Source organism: Amblyomma maculatum, unplaced genomic scaffold (genome assembly GCF_055883805.1).
Source record: "Amblyomma maculatum isolate TAMU_Amacu unplaced genomic scaffold, ASM5588380v1 scaffold_20, whole genome shotgun sequence".
NCBI classification, from domain to species: Eukaryota; Metazoa; Arthropoda; class Arachnida; order Ixodida; family Ixodidae; genus Amblyomma; species Amblyomma maculatum.
The window spans coordinates 2,186,274-2,199,113 of NW_028146745.1; positions in this window are offsets into that span (position 1 = coordinate 2,186,274).

A 12,840-nucleotide genomic window follows, 5' to 3' on the forward strand; every position below is an offset into this window, starting at 1 on the left:
CGAGTTTAAATTCTTTGTAAAATGCCGCACTTAAGCCGTCAGGACCGGGTGATTTTTCCGGATTTAAATTGTTTATCACCAATTCGACCTCTGATTCAATTATTCGCAGCTCTAATCTTTGTTTCGTTTCTTCATTTAGTCTTGGTAGTGCCCCAGATACCAGAAAACTGTCCTTAAACGCTCTCATATCTAAGTCGTGCCAAGCAAGCAGTGTCTGGTAGTATTGGAAGAATGCTCGCTGCATATGCCCATTGTCATCCAATAAGACGCCGCCCCATTCTATATTTCCGATGTGATTTCTCTGCGCGTGCGCCTTTTCAATTCCTAGCGCTCGTCTCGACGGTGCCTCCCCAGCAGCTGTCTCTTCTGCTCTCGCACGTAAAAGCGCATCGCGATAACGCTCTTGCTCTATCAGTCCGATTTTTTGTTTCATTATCATCATCATCATCATCAGCCTGATTATACCCACTGCAGGGCGAAGGCCTCTCCCATATTTCTCCACTTAACCCGGTTCTGTGCTAGCTGCATCCACCTGACCCCTGCGAACTTCTGAATCTCATCCGCCCACCTAACTTTCTGCCGCCCCCTGCTACGCTTTTCTTCCCTTGGAATCCAGTTTGTTACCCTCAGCGACCATCGGTTATCCTCTCTTCGCCCTACATGTCCTGCCCATGTCCATTTCTTCTTCCTAATTTCCACTAGAATGTCGGTAACTTGAGTTATTTCTCTGACCCACTCTGCACGCTTTCTATCTCTTAATGTTACCCCTACCATTTTTCGTTCCATAGCCCTCTTTGTTGTCCTCAACTTAAGTAGAACTCACTTGGTTAGCCTCCACGTTTCAGCCCAATAGGTGAGTACAGGAAAGATGCAACTGTTGTATACTTTCCTCTTGAGCGATACCGGTAAGCTGCTAGTCATAATCTGCGAGTGCTTGCCAAATGCGCTCCATCCCAATCTTATTCTTCTTGTTATTTCGTTTTCATGGTCCGGATCTCCGGTTACTACCTGTCCTAAGTAGACATATTCGCCTACTACTTCCAGTATTTCGCTACATAATGTAAACTGCTGTTCCTTCCCGAGGCTGTTGAACATTACCTTAGTCTTCTGCATATTGATTTTCAAGCCTACCTTTCTACTTTTTCTGTCTAGGTCATCAATCATTATTTGCAGTTCATCCCCCGAGTTGCTTAGCAAGGCAATGTCATCAGCAAATCGCAGATTACTGAGGTATTCTCCATCTACCCTTATCCCTAACTGCTCCCATTCCAAGTCTCTGAATACTTCCTCTAAACAAGCTGTGAATAGTACTGGGGAGATTGTGTTTCCTTGCCTAACACCTTTCTTTATGGGAATTTTGTTACTTTCTTTATTCAGAACTATGGTTGCTTTGCAGCCACTATATATATCTTCCAGCACTTTCACGTACGGCTCGTCCGCCCCCTGATTTCGCAATGCCTGCATCACCGCCGAGGTTTCAACTGAGTCAAATGCTTTTTCGTAATCAATGAATGCTATGTATAAGGGCTGTTTATATTCCGAGCATTTTTCTATCACCTGATCGATGGTATGGATATGATCGATAGTAGAGTACCGTTTCCGAAACCCTGCTTGATCCTTTGCTTGATTGCAGTCTAAGGTAGTCCTGATTCTATTAGTGATTACCTTAGTAAATACCTTATACGTAACAGACAGTAAGCTGATTGGTCTGTAATTTTTAAGGTCCTTAGAGTCCCCTTTCTTGTGAATGAAGATAATGTTTGCGTTCTTCCATGGTTTGGTTCTTCCAGAGTGCCCACTGTGGAAGTGTTTTTTTTTTTCAAAAAACACTTCCACAGTGGGCACTCTGGCGGAGAGCAGACGTCTATCTGTAACCGTGCTGATACCGCAGGATCTGCTTCGCGCCCAGCTGCGCTTTGCCCGTGAACCTACCCACCCGTTTTCAGAGCAAAGCATGACATCGCTCTCCAATCTACTGCCTGCGCAATATCAACGTGCAGTACTGTCATCTTTCCCACCATGGAGGTTTGCTTCATGGCAAATTTCGACAACTATACCTGGCATCAAAAGAAAAGCCCACACCCCAGGACCCGCACTTAAATACTTCGCCCTTGAGCACATCTGTGCACGCTACAGTCATCATTGCCACATCTATACTGATGGCTCTGTCACAGCTATTTCTTCATCCATCGGCGTGTGGATACCATCAATGCACACCACAATCTCGGCAACACTCAGTCATCGCACTTCAGCTGTGGCTACTGAGTTAACAGCTCTGAGAGAAGCAATTATATATATTCTACATCAACGCCCTGCAGCATGGGTTATCTTCAGCGATTGTCGCGCTGCACTACAATTGCTTAAATCATCAAGAATTCAGGAAGAGCTCGTCATTGACATAAATAAGCTACACACAGAGGCCTATGACCTGAGTCACAGCATTGTGCTACAGTGGTTACCTGCTCACTGCGGCATCGCGGGCAACGACCTCGCAGACGCCGCTGCAAAAGAACTAAAAGATTCCACAAGGGCAATTTCAATACCATTCTCACGAAGAGATGCAGCAAGACTTGTAGCAACTGAATCGTGGCGATTGCAACGCTCTCTGTGGTGTGACCCGAACCATCAATATCGACCTCTACACCGAATAGATCCCACTTGCGTCTTTCGAATTCCTCACAATTTGAACAGGTGGCATCGAAACTGTCTACACAGAATCCGCTTAAATGTGTCATACACAAACTACTTCCTACATAAAATAGGCATAGCGAGCAGGCCTCTGTGCTCTACATGTGATGTGTGTGAAAATTTTGAACATTTGGTAACCTCCTGTCAACGGTTTACTGCACATCGCAGGACACTGCGCAATAATTTAAGCTTACCTAAAGACACAACCTTGCGCCTTGAACATGTCCTGGGTCCTTGGTGCGACGGATCGTCTGCTGCGCGAGCTACCAAGGCCTTACTAACTTTTCTGAAGGACACAGGGTTGATTAATACCCTTTAAAACTCATCTGTGTGTGATTATGTGCGTATGAGAGTTAACTTTTCTTAAGGACACAGGGTTGATCAATACCCTTTAAAACTCATCTGTGTGTGCTTATGTGCGTGTGAAAGTGTGCGACACCGATTCTCTATTTTTTCTCATTCATTTCCCCTTCCCCTCCCACAATCTGTCACCCTCATCCCTCAACCCTCATCAGGAGTAGCATGCTAGGCTTACCACCAGGCAGACATCTCCTGTTGCCATTAAAATATATCTCTCTCTCTGTCTTCCATGGTTCCGGTACCGTCGATGACACCAGGCACTGCGTATACAGGGTGGCCAGTTTTTCTAGCACGATATCCCCCCCGTCCTTCAGCAAATCTGTAGTTATCTGATCCTTTCCAGCTGATTTCCCCCTTTTCATAGTTTCTAGTGCTTTCTTGATCTCGTCCTTCGTCACTGGTGGAACGTCTGACTGTTTTTCCCTACCGCCAATCTCATTACGGTCCTCACTACTTTGGCTACTGTAGAGATCTGTATAGAACTCCTCGGCTACTTTGACTATCTTGTCCATATTAGTGATGACGTTGCCCGCCTTGTCCCTTATCGCATACATCTGGTTTTTGCCTATGCCCAATTTCTTCTTTACCGCTTTAAGGCTTTCCCCGTTTTTTACAGCATGCTCAATTTTGTCTATGTTATACTTCCTTATATCGGCCACCTTGCGCGTATTGATTAGCTTTGATATCTCGGCCAATTCGATCTGGTCTGTTGGATTGGAAGCTTTCATACTCTTGCCTTTTCTTAATCAAATCTTTCGTCTCCTTAGACAGCTTACCGGTATCCTCTCTAACTATCCTACCGCCTACCTCTACCGCGCACTCAGTAATGATATTTCTGAAATTATTGCTCCTTGCCTCTAGGGTAACGTCTCCATCCTCAGTTAGAGCTGAATACCTATTCTGTAGCGAGATCCTGAACTCTTCTACCCTCCCCCTCACCGCTAATTCGTTGATGGGTTTCTTTCTTACTAATCTATTGCGTTCCTTCTTCAGATTTAGGCTAATTCGGGACCTCACCATACTGTGATCACTGCATCGCACTTTCCCGATTACCTCTACATCCTGCACAATGGCGGGGGTTGAACACATTATGAAGTCAATTTCATTTTTAGTCTCTCCTTTAGGACTTTTCCATGTCCATTTCCGGTTCTTCCGTTTGCTGAAGAAGGTATTCATGATTCGTAAGTTATTGCGCTCTGCAAACTCAACTAGTAACTCCCCCCTGCTATTCCTAGAACCAAAGCCATAGTCACCTACTGCCTTGTCTCCTGCCTGTTTTTTCCCTACCTTGGCATTGAAGTCGCCTATTAGTACAGTATACTGCGTTTTTTTCGCATTGCCGATTCTACATCTTCATAGAAGCTTTCAACTGTCCGGTCATCATAACTACATGTAGGTGCATTGGCCTGTACAACCTTCAGTTTATACCGCTTATAATTACGATGCCTGCAACCCTCTCATTAATACTATAGAATTCATCTATATTACCCGCTATATATTTTTTGTTTAATCTTCCTTATATCTTTCCATTTGCCAAGCGCCGCACATTCATTTTCAAGCATTTGTCCAAGCCGGGACCATAGGTTGCGTTCAATATGTTACTGTTCGTGGGCGAGGACACTAGATCTACTAATTGCTGTTATTTTAGGCTGTTCCTTACAAAGCTCCCATTGCTGCCATGTTCTCAGTGTAATACTACTGTCTAGCGTGCCTATTTCTTCTGTTACTGCATGTCTCAAAATTTCGTCTTTGATCAACTTGTTATTTAATTTACACTGATCTCAATTAAAAGCACTGCCCCATTCTTGTGAACCTATCATATATATTACTAAACAGTGGTCAGAGAAAGAGACGGCAACGACATGGTAGCTACATTTTGGAATCGCATCAAGCGAAACATATATGCGGTCAAGACGAGCGTGGCTTGCACGCTGAAAATGTGTGTATTTTAGACCGCCCGCGCCGTCAAGATATTTCACCCCATCCTCAATGTTCCACTCCCCCACAATTTTGGACAGTACCTCAGTGCTTACATTCTCTGAATCCGCGTACACTGGTTTTATCGCGACTGTAAGGACGCAGCTGAAGTCGCCCATAAGAATGAGGTGTTTTTGCAAACTGAGCTGCTGTTCAATGCTTCCAAAAAACGCTGCCCTTTTCTCTGTTTGATTTGATGCATACAAACATACAATGCGCCACTCAGCGTCCCCTAGAGTTAAATGAACAAAAACGCACCTACCCAACAAACACGAGAAAGAGAGAGAGAGAGAGAGAACAACTTTTATTTAAAATGCCTGCAGAATCGGTTAGGCTCCCTCCAAGCAGGGAGGACAAGCTTTTACCGCGACGCGGCCACTACGTCAGTCTCGTGCGTTGTGCTCCTTGAGGTCTTGTTACGTCCCTCGCTACTTCCGCTGGTTCGAGAGGGCCGCCGCCCCCTTCTTGGGGGTGCTGCCCCCCCTCTCCTCGGTTTCGCTCGGTCGCTGCCTCTCTAGAGCTGCCGAGACCTGCTGGACGGCCTTGAGTTGTGTCTCTTGATCATAGCTCCTCGTTGCAGCCTCTAGCTGCGGCGGGATCGTCGTCTTCTCGCTGGCTTCGCGCGGATTTACGCTACAGTCCCAAAGGATGTGAGCCGCGGTGGCTCTCTCCTTCGCGCACAGTCTACACATGTCGCTCGCGTGCACACTCGGACACATGTGCTTAGCTAGCACCGGGGTGAGCAGGGACCCCGTCTGGAACTGTCTGTATAACACTGCCTCCTTCCGGGTAAGCCCCAGGTGAGGTGGCGGCATAGTCTGTCTGTTCAGTCTGTACCATTCCACTATTTCGTTGAAGGTGGTCATCTTGCGCCTTCACCGCAAGACCTGGCAGCTTTTTAACAAAAAGGACACATCCTGCAGAAGTGCCTATAGCGTGACCCACTACAGCATAAAATCTAGACGTGAAACGCCGCACCATGCTCCCGATCTCTCCTTCACCCTCTATTTTCGTTTCGAGTACAGCCAAGAGATTGATCCCCTCCTCCGTTAAAAGTCGGTGCACTTGGCTCTACTTTTTCTTTCCTGCCAGACCCCTGACATTAAGTGTGGCCACTTTCAACGGCGGTGCATGAGCCATTTTTGCGAAGTGTAAGGAGGCCGAGAGCATGGTACTTACCCTTCGCGCCTAGCGTTCTGCTCGACGTCATCCATGACAGCGGAGTCAACCGGTGGGAGGGCCTCAGCCTGCTGCCGTAGGACCTTGTCGACGGCCCGCCTTTCCGACCGGCGCGGCTTAACATTCAGTACTGGGCCTGAGGTGTTTTTGCTGGCGGCTCTCCAATGCTGCAGGCTGATGCATTGTTGACCTCGATGTCGGTCTGGGCGTGCGGTCGCTTAGCCGTAGCCGTCATGCTGGTGTTATGGCCGCAGGTTATTAGTCTGCTGCAACTCCCATCTCAACGAAATATCAGCATTGCCCATCTATTGCGCCACACAAGCGACGGAAACAGTGTGTTTTAAATGCGTTATTATTCATTTAGGGAATATATAAGAACAATTTGTCGACAGGTGGCGTTTCTCAAAGGAATGCTGGGGTTATGCACAGGTAGAGCTACTCATAAGGAGGAAAATTAAGGAATTAAGGAGGTTAAAGTATTAAACCGCTGGAATGGAAAGAGGAAGCCACGGAGCTGGTGTAATAATGAAATCAGAGAAGCTATTGAACAACGACGGGCTGCTTCAAGAACACCGAGTGGCAAAGAAAGCACAGTATCTCAGGAGGTAATCGACCAAAAATCGGAATCATATCGACAAAATAACTTGAGGTGCAGGCCCTCGTCCAAAGTAAAATAAGGCAGTCCACCGATCGCTGGATTGCTGATATACACGATGCCTCTAGAGGCGGAGCAAGAAAATTCGGGAACCATATAAGCTGGCTAGGGAAGAAGAATCAAAGAAAGCAGGATCGGATTCAAGATAACCAGGGAAATTGTTTAAAGGGAGACAACGCAGTGAACTACATTACATCAGTTATAGCCGAGTCATTTAAGAGCGACGATAGGGTAATCTCCGCAAATCAGGAAGCAACACAAGGTAGCATAATACAAAACAGCTTAGAACTAACCAATCTTTACTGGAAAAAGGCAGAAAAAATATTCCTAAAAACACATCAACAGGAATAGATGGAATTTCGATCAAGCTGATTAATGAACTTGGCCCAAAAAGTAAGGAAACGTTGTTAAAAGCTCTGGAAACAGTCATAACGAATAAGCAAATTCCGGACAGCTGGCCGCAGAGTAAAATGAATTTGATTTATAGAGAGAAAGGCGAAAGGATGCACATAAAATCCTACAGGCCGATTACCATAACATTTGTTATGTAGAGGTTGGCCATGCAGGCGGTGAAATTAAAGGTGCAAGCATGGGTAGAAAGTAACAAGAAACTCGGAAACTTCAGAACGGTTTTAGAAATGATAGGCGCTTAGATGATAGCCTGTTCGGGATTACCCAATGCATCGAAATATCTAGAGTGGAAAATAGACCTTTTTATTTGGCATTCCTGGACATACACTGGGCGTACGACAACGTAAGCAGGGAGGAACGCCTGTGGAAGATATTAAAAGAATATGGTATCGGTTATGAGATAATAGAGTTCCTACAGGAAATATACTGGGATAACAATGTAGAAATTACATGGGAAGTGATAAGAAGTAAGGAATATGTCAAAGCATGCAAAGGGTTAAGACAAGGCTGTCCTTATCACCGCTGCTGTTCATGCTTTATATGATAAACCTGGAACGGAGGATACAAGAAAGTAACCTAGGTTTTAACCTGTCATATAGATTAGGTGGAAAGGCAGTAGAGCAGAACCTCCCCGGTTTAATGTATGCAGACGATGCAGAGCAGAGAGTCTGGAAGAGTTGCAAACTCTAGTTAAGTATTGCGGAGACAAAGGTGACGCTCTAGACTTCAGTTTTAGCGCAGTTAAGTCGGGTCTGATGGTTTTCAACGGTTCAACTGATCAGGGTCCTAAAATACAGGCCCATGAAATACCAAGAGTAGCAGATTGTAAATATCTGGGGGTATGGGTAAAGGAAGGATTGGCATACATTGGAAAGCATGAGCGATCACTTAAGGCCAAAGGGCGAAGGAAACCCGGAATAATGAAGCATAAGGAATTGTGGGGATACAATAGGTATGAGGGTTTGAGGGTTATTTGGAAAGGAATTAGGGTGTCCGGATGCGGTTTTGAGCCTAAAATCAGATGTGCAGTCGACATTAGAAATAAATCAGAGATCCGTTGGACGATTAGCACTAGGTGCCCATGGCAAAACTACAAATGAGGCGGGAGATCTAGGCTGGGCATCTTACGAAGTACGGGAAGCTCAGAGTAAAATATTATATGAGGAACGCCTGACGAAATTGGACAGTAACAGATGGGCAGCTAAAATATTTAAATACCTGTACTTTAAAAGCATTGACTCACAATGGAGGAAAAGAACTAGGAAACTAACTAGTAAGTATGCTAGTCGCAGGGACGGAGAAATAAAGAGCATTAAGCAACAGGTGAAAAACACAGAAGGCAAAAATTGGATAAATTCGATGGAAAAGAAACAGAGTGTGGAATTATGCCGAATGTGGAAAATGCAGATCAGGAAGGAAGATTTCTTTGATAACTCAAGAAGCAGTGCCCTAATTTTTGAAGCTAGATCAGGGTGCCTTAGCACACGCAGATACAAAAAGAATTTTAACAATGGAGATGACGCATGTTCTGTATGTGGTAACTCCAGGGAAACAATTGACCATATTATGCTCGAGTGTAATGGTATCCATCCGGAAGTTGATACAAGCGCAATCACTGTTCCTGAAGCTCTGGGGTTTAGAGATACCAGTGGCCGGGTGAATAAACCGGCGTTGGAAATTAGCAAAAAACGACTAGAAGATTGGTGGCTTAAAAGCAGAGAAGTGACATAATGTTAGTAATGTAGAGACAAAAATTTAATAAATAGAATGATGGTTTAGTTAACCAATCTAAATTAATAATTAAGATAGAGGGAGAAAAATGAACATGATAGCTACTGCTACCACCCCGTTTCAAAGGGGACGCTCTTATATTCCCTCCATCCATCCATCCTTTATCGCGATATTGGAGACGATATTGTGCTGCTAGCTGAGGGTCTTGAAGAATTGCAAACTCTAAGTATTGCGGAGACGAAGGGGACGCTCTAGGCTTCAGATTTAGCGCAGTTAAATCGGGTCTGATGATTTTAAATAGCTCAACTGATCAGGGTCTTAAAATACAAGGCCATGAATTACGCAGAGTAGCAGAAAATAAATATTTGGGGGTATGGGGTAAACGAAGGATTGGCATACATTGGAAAGCATGGGCAATCACTTAAGCTCAAAGGGCGAAGAAATGCCGGGATAATGAAGCATAAGGCATTGTGGGTATACAACAGATATGAGGTCTTGAGGGGTATTTGGAAAAGAATTATGATGCCCGGACTTACTCTCGGAAATGCGAGTTTGTACCTAAAATCACAGGTACAGTCGACATTAGAAATAAATCAGAGAGCCGTTGGACGATTAGCACTAGGTGCCCACGGCAAAACCACAAATGAGGCGGTGCAGGGAGATATAGGCTGGGCATCTTTCGAAGTACGGGAAGCGCAGAGTAATAGATAGATAGATGGATTTATTGAAAGGAAAAGGCAGAGAGGTTGGCCCGAATAATTCAAATCTGGCCTCAGAGTAAAACATTTTATGAGGAACGCCTGAGGAAATTGGACAGTAATAGATGGGCAGATAAAGTATTTAGATACCTGTACTTATAAAGCGTTGACTCACAATGGAGGAAAAGAACTAGGAAACTAACTAGTAAGTATGCTAGTCACAAGGACGGAGAAATAAAGAGCATTAAGCAACAGGTGGAAAACACAGAAGGTAAAAATTGGATAAATTCTATGGAAAAGAAACAGAGTGTGGAATTATACCGAAAGTTGAAAATGCAGATCAGGAAGGAAGCTTTCTCTGATAACTCAAGAGGCTCAAGTTTACCTACTTATTCCGGGAGTAAAAAAGAAAACGGGTGTACCAATGCCTGCCTTGAAGCAAATGACGTTGGGTCACCTGTATTTTATGCACACTAATCGTGAACACGTCTACACCGATGGCTCAGTTGCTTCAACAAGCTCCGCGGGGTCCGTAGTGATACCGTCGAGGTCCATCGTGCTGAGGACCAAGACGACGTACCCCACCTCTTCAACTGGTGCGGAACTGGCTGCCTTACGTGCAGCTATTGAATACATCGGCCAGGAACTTCCAGGTGTCTGGTCCATTTTTACGGACTCGAAAGGAGCGCTTCAAGGCGTTCAAGCTGCGCTACGTCGGGGATCACATGAACAACTAACTGCAGAGATCCGCGTGCTATACCACGACGCTACATCAAAAGGTCATGATATAACTTTCCAGTGGCTACCTGGACATGGCGGTATTGAGGGAAACCACCAGGCAGACCAAGTTGCCCGTTCTGCACACAACGACGGAACTACAGTGAACATTCCTATATCTAGAGTTGACGCAGCTTGTCGACTTCGTTCCTTAGCGGCGGAGCTAACGCTTTCAGCCTGGAACCAAGGAGAATTTTCCAATCGACGCCTCTGGGAACTAGACCCTGGGCTGCGCCTTCGTGTTCCCCCTAACAAAGGGCGGCGCGAAAGAACACTGATGTGTCGTATCTGGCTCGGCGTTGCATTCACCAAAAAATACGCTTATGTCATGAGAATGGCGGATCGCCCTAACTGTGAAAGTTGCGGCTGCGAAGAGACCACACAGCATCTCCTTTGCGAGTGCCCTGCTGTTTCAAGCGAAAGATATGCGCTGCGTTTGGCTCTGGGCCATCTTGACAGCCGTCCTTTCACAGAGCAGAAAATCCTCGGCCCATGGCCACAAAAGCCGTCTAACGGCAAAGCCTTCAAAGCACTTATGTGTTTTATAAGAGACACAAACTTGATTGAGAAACTGTGACTGTGCTCCTCGCCGCCTAACTTTCATATCATTCTCTTCTATCTTTCTCCATTAAACTCCTCATTCCCCTTCCCCAGTGCAGGGTAGCAAACCGGAAGCTTTCCTGGTTAACCTCTCGGCCTTCTCTCTCTCTCAAGAGGAGTGCCCTACTTTTTGAAGCTAGATCAGGGTGCCTCAGAACACGCAGCTACGAAAAGAAATTTCACAATGAAGATGACACATGTGCTGTATGTGGTAACTCCAGTCAAACAATTGACCATATTGTCACGTGTTGGTGACAAGGTCGATGACACAAATGAAATGTCGATGGTTGTACTGAAGAAACTCTTTATTGGGCTGACTTGCGCCCTCAAAAGAACTAAACAACTCGGCGGTGGCGATAGCAACAAACATGCGCGTCGATCGTCGAATAAAGAGATGTCCGTCGCTCTCGTCGACGCTCAATTTAAAGGCTACTCAGAACAATCTAGATAACGTCTCAAACTGCTACTAGCACAGCCTGGAACATTGTAGAAACATAAGCAGGTGATCGGAATCTTCGAGACAGATCTCGGCGCATCGTTCGCAACAAAGAAAACGATAACTCGTATCGCGACAACGGGCATGAACAAACACGGGATGCAGAATTGATACGCGCGCTCAGAATAACAATGATAAGACCGCATGCCAGCGGCTTTCAAACATGAACAAATCAAGATTTAAACCGTTTGCGGCAATATTATACTCGAATGTAAAGGTATCCATCCGGAAGTCGATAAAGGCGCAGTCAGTCTTCCTGAAGCACCGGGGTTTAGAGATACCAGCGCTCGGGTGAATAAACCGGTGGTGGAGCGTGTTGTCATTCCCTGAAAACTGCAGCAACGGAAGTGCCGGGTGGCGTTACTAAAAAATAAAACACAAAAAAAGGAAGTCAATAAAGCTATATGTTTTTTTATTATACATTGCAGTGCATAAACTAAAATGCATACACAATAAAATAGTTTGCATGATTAAAATTGCTTGTTCGATTACTGTAGGTACAGTTTTTTATTTTTTTTAATCGCAACATTTAAAAAAATGCTACCATATTTCCTGGCGTACGTTCCCTTTTAGGTTGCATAATACCAAGTTTTTGTTCCTAAAAGCAGCAAAACCAGCCACGAACGCAGCCAGGATGTGAAGGCATGGCAGCGGTTACACTGAACAATTACCTTCACCGTAATCAATTCCTGTCTTCAGTGAGTGTATGTTACCTTTAGGCTGCTGACGCTCTGAGCAACAACCGCCTTTTAACATGCTTTAAACTCTTTTTACGGAATTACGCCGCTACGATTTTCAAGTTAACTTATTTAACGTCGGAAAGATGGCGCGACGGACGCCACCGATGCATTGCGCTCTTTACACTAAGTAATTTTAATCCATAAAACTATTTTATAAATATTGCACTTCAGTTTCCGTACTGCGCTTCATGCTGGAACAAAACGTAAGGTTGCGTTTTATTTTTGAGTGACGTACCCGGAACTTCTACTGCTGCAGTTTTCGGGGAAAGGCAACACCGGGCGGTGGAAGCTAGGAAAAAACGACTGGAAGATTGGTGGCTTAAAAGCAGAAAAGCAACATAATGCTAGTAATATAGAAATAAAAATTCGATATATAGAATGATGGTATAGTTAACCTAATCTAAAACAATAATTAAGATATAGGGAGAAACATGAGCATGATAGCTACTGCTACCACCCCGTTTCAAAGGGGACGCTCCTATATTCCATCCATCCATGCATCGTTAGAGGAATCACGCTCCAGAGCGT